Below are 4,936 nucleotides of genomic sequence, written 5' to 3'. Positions count from 1 at the left end.
CAAAGTTCCATAGATGAGGTTGAGATTAAATTTCTGGGTGCCTTAGTTTGGGACATAGATAAGAGACTCTGAGAGTGAGATTCATATTTATATCTTATTTAAGAATAAAGAGACATGGAGGTGAGGCCAGAAGGGGCAGAAAGCAAATCAAAACAGTGCATTTTCAGAGGGGGTGGGGAGAGGGAGAGAAAAAGCAGAAGAGAGAGCACAGGCTGGAGGAGGCAGGATATCTGCTTCCCTAGGTGGAAAGGGAGGGGCTGGGAGAGGTGGGGCTTGGTTCTTAAAGGGACAGGGTATCCAGGTGACAGACCAGGGCAGCAGATCATCATATAGGCAGGAAGTTAGGCACAAAAGGTTACAGAAATTGGGATGGTAGATTCTCAAGACTGCTTCCTGCTTATTTGTGGGCATTGTCTTGGGAGGGAAAACCTGAGAAAGCTGGGTGCTGGTTACATCCTGGTCACTTTACTTCTGTCCAGGGTTTGTGATATAGAACTGTCTGGTGTCTTTGACGGAGCAAGGTGTTGGCAGACAGAGTACAAAGTTAAGTTTAAAAAGAGAGAAAACAATTTCAGGACCAGGGAATTGAGAGGGGTGTATCTGACCTGTTTAAGGTGGATCCTTCAATTTGGTTCCCTGGAACTCACAAGAATTCCTTGGGTTTGTGAAAACCTAAGTTTTAGGCATATTCATTGTATATACAGTAGCATATTTAGGTCAGAATGACTGTGACAGATGTTTTTGCACAATGAAAAGTATTTTTAAGACTATGAAAGGCAGCATGAGAGAGAAATCTGAGAGTGTGCACTTGTCCTCACACCTTTATAACTTGCAGGTACACACCTTAATAACTTGTATTTGTATTTTACTTAAATTTGTTTGGTGAGGTTGTCCTTTTAAACTGACAAAACCTCTCAACTGTCAAATTGCATCAGAGATCTTTGAGAAGGATGAAGTTTTACTTCAGTTACTGATGACAGAGAACTTACTTGGTTGGCATCTAGAGCCCCCTCCTCAGGGTCCTCCATGGTCACTGAGGGTCGTATTTGCCTTTTGCTGTTTAGCGCAGGGCCTGCCAGGTTTTAGAAGATCCGATGGGTTAGAAATCTGTAGGAAGACACTTGCCTACCTTGACCTGAGCAACTAGGCTGTCGATCCTGGTGATTTAATCCATGTATGGAGATGTTCAGTTTAGATGAAAGGCAGTTTTATCCAGTGGTCAGCACTTGGCAGTTGATGAAGCGAATTACGGATGGATGTTGTTGTGTGCCCATTTGTCTTCTGTCTTCTTTGGAAGAAGTAGAGTGTTGCTGCTAGGAGTCAACCTGTCTCTGTTATGAAAAGTCTTTTAATAATTAAACATTTAAACGCCATATTTCCCAGACCTCTGAGCAGTTGCGTGCTGTTTGTCGGGTATAACTACAGTATAGAATCTGTCTGGAGAGCTGAGTCCAAGCTTGACTGTACTGGCTTTCAACAGGTGATATTTGTACTTGTGAAACACAAAGTTGAACAGTAAATATACATCATGTGTTTACACTCAATTGAATTTAAGTTTGATACACATAGAGTTAAATGAAAAGTGAGCGAAAGGAAGCTGGCTAGGGTGGGGACCTCATGTGGAGAGCCATCTGCTGGCGCTCTTTGGCTAGGGGTGGAAATTCTTGATCCTCCCTTTGTTAAGCTCAAAGAAAATGGCAGCAGCCACGATTGTCCACGTGGTGTGACTATTTAAGTTTAGACACTTGCTGGTAAAAGCTAGAAATGTGGTTGGTTTCTCATAGCTGAAAATATAAGAAAGGCGAAAATGATGTAAACCCCAGGGCAACTAGCTGGACGTCTCCTGGCTAGCACAGGGCTTGATAATAAAACTAAGGTGACAGACACGCACGGCAGCGGGTCCTGACGGTACCGGTGGGTCCTGACAGTACCGGCGGGTACTGACACAGTGGCACACAACGCAGGCGACAGGGACCAGTGCAACACCAAGAGCAGATCACCCCAGGACAATTAAATCAAAGAGGTAGGCCTTTGGTTGGCGAGGTCCCTGGCAAACAGGGAACCTGGTTCTTTTCCTGAAGACCCGTCTGAGGGGTGAGAGGGATCTTGGCCCCTGGCAGGAGCCAGGAAACAGAACGAGGGAATTTTGCAAGAGGAGCCTCTGGCCAGCAGGGAAACCTGATCTGGTTTTAAAAGACCAATTAGAGATCGTCAATAGGAGGAGATGGGCAGGCGCCAAGGCAAAAATTCTCCCAATAAGCTGAAAAACAACATGAAAGCACCAGAACCCAATGATCTTACAACAGAAGGACTTGAACACCCTAACACAGAAGAAGTGGAAAAAATCGACTTTATGAAAGCAATAGAGTCCCTTAAACAATATGTAAAAAACACCTTTATAGAAATGGATGAGAAGTATAACAAAAAGTTTGAAGAATTGAGTAAATACGTACATGAGACCCTGGGAAACCAAGAAAAAACGAACAAACAGGTAATGGAAACAGTTCAAGAATTGAAAACTGAAATGGAAGCAAGGAAGAAAGCACAAACTGGGGACCAGCTGGATACGGAAAATCTAGGTCAACGAGCAGAGCCTACAGAAACAAGCATAATCAATAGAATACAAGAAATAGAAGAAAGAATCTCAGATTCTGAAGACACCATAGAGAAAATAAACGCACTGATCAAAGAAAACAGCAAAGCCAACAAATTCTCATCACAAAACATTCAGGAAATATGGGACACAATAAAAAGACCAAACCTGAGAATAATAGGAATAGAAGAAGGGGAAGAATTACAGCTCAAAGGCCCAGAAAATATATTTAACAAAATTATGGAAGAAAACTTTCCCAACATAAAGAAAGATATTCCTTTGAATATCCAAGAAGCATACAGAACACCAAACAGACTGGATCAAAGAAAAGCATCCCCTCGCCATATAATAATCAAAACACAAAATATACAGGTTAAAGAAAGAATATTAAGAGCTGCAAAGGAAAAAGGCCAAGTAACTTATAAAGGTAAACCGATCAGACTTACACCTGACTTCTCTATGGAAACCATGAAAGCCAGAAGGTCCTGGATAGAGGTTCTTCAAAAACTAAGAGACCATGGATGCAAACCCAAACTTCTATACCCAGCCAAGCTAGTATTCACTATCAATGGAGAAAACAAGACATTCCAGGATAAGAACAAATTTAAACAATACGTAGCCACAAATCCAGCGCTACAGAAAGTAATAGAAGGAAAATCGCAACCCAAGGAATCCAACATTGCCAACACTGACTACAATAACTCAGGAATCTAGCGAACCTTCACCAGTACAACTCAAAGAAGGGACACACACAAACTCTACTACCGAAAACAGTAAGAATAACCGGAGTAAACAACCACTGGTCACTAATATCACTTAATATTAATGGTCTCAATTCACCTATAAAAAGGCACAGGCTAAGGGATTGGATACGAAAACAGGATCCAACATTCTGCTGTTTGCAAGAAACACATCTCAACCACAAAGACAGGCATCTACTCAGAGTAAAAGGTTGGGAAAAGGTCTTTCAAGCAAATGGTCCTAACAAAAAAGCAGGTGTGGCCATACTAATTTCCAACAAAACTGACTTCAAACTAAAATCAATCAGAAGAGATCGAGATGGACACTTTATACTCATAACAGGAACAATTCATCAGGATGACATCTCAATCCTGAATATCTATGCCCCTAATATAAAAGCACCCACTTATGTAAAAGAAATATTTCTAAAACTCAAGGCAGACATAAAACCACACACACTAATAGTAGGAGACTTCAACACACCTCTCTCTCCAATGGACAGGTCAATCAGACAGAAACCTAATAGAGAATTAAGAGAATTATTGGAGGTAATGAAGCAAATGGACTTAACAGACATCTACAGAACACTCCACCCAAATAGGAAAGAATATACCTTCTTCTCTGCAGCTCATGGAACCTTCTCAAAAATTGACCATATACTCGGAAACAAAGGAAACCTCCACAGATACAAAAGAATATCAGTGTCCACCTGTGTCTTATCAGATCACCACGGATTAAAGTTAGATGGCAACAACTATGCTACCCCCAGAAAGCCGACAAACTCATGGAAACTGAACAGTCAACTACTGAACCACACCTGGGTCAAGGAAGAAATTAAGAAAGAAATTAAAGTCTTCCTTGAATTTAATGAAAATAAAGAGACAACATACTCAAACCTATGGGACACGATGAAAGCAGTGCTAAGAGGAAAGTTCATAGCACTAAGTGCCCACTTAAAGAAAACAGAGAAAGCATACATTGGGGACTTAATGGCACACCTGAAAGCTTTAGAAAAAAAAGAAGCAGAGGTGCCCAGAAGGAGTAGAAGACTGGAAATAATCAAACTGAGGGCAGAAATCAACAAAATAGAAACACAGAAAACAGTCCAAAGAATCAATGAAACAAAAAGTTGGTTCTTGGAGAAAATCAACAAGATCGACAAACCCCTATCCAAACTAACTAAACAACAGAGAGAGAACACGCAAATAAATAAAATCAGAAATGAAAGGGGGGACATAACCACAGACACAGAGGAAATCCAGAGAATCATTAGATCTTACTATAAAAGCCTGTATGCCACAAAACTGGAAAATGCAAAAGAAATGGACATTTTTTTAGATAAGTACCATATACCAAAGCTAAACCAAGACCAGGTGAATGATCTAAATAGACCTGTTAGTCGCGAAGAACTAGAAACTGTTATCAAAAATCTCCCTTCCAAAAAAAGCCCAGGACCAGATGGGTTCAACGCAGAATTCTACCAGAACTTCCAAGAAGAGCTAATACCTATACTCCTTAACGTATTTCACAATATAGAAACAGAAAAGTCATTGCCAAATTCCTTTTATGAAGCTACAGTTACCCTGATACCAAAACCACACA

This window comes from Alexandromys fortis, unplaced genomic scaffold (genome assembly GCF_014885135.2).
Source record: "Alexandromys fortis isolate MF-2015 unplaced genomic scaffold, M_Fortis_MF-2015_v1.1 scaffold_154, whole genome shotgun sequence".
In the NCBI taxonomy this organism is placed as follows: domain Eukaryota; kingdom Metazoa; phylum Chordata; class Mammalia; order Rodentia; family Cricetidae; genus Alexandromys; species Alexandromys fortis.
This window is presented reverse-complemented; position numbering follows the sequence as displayed.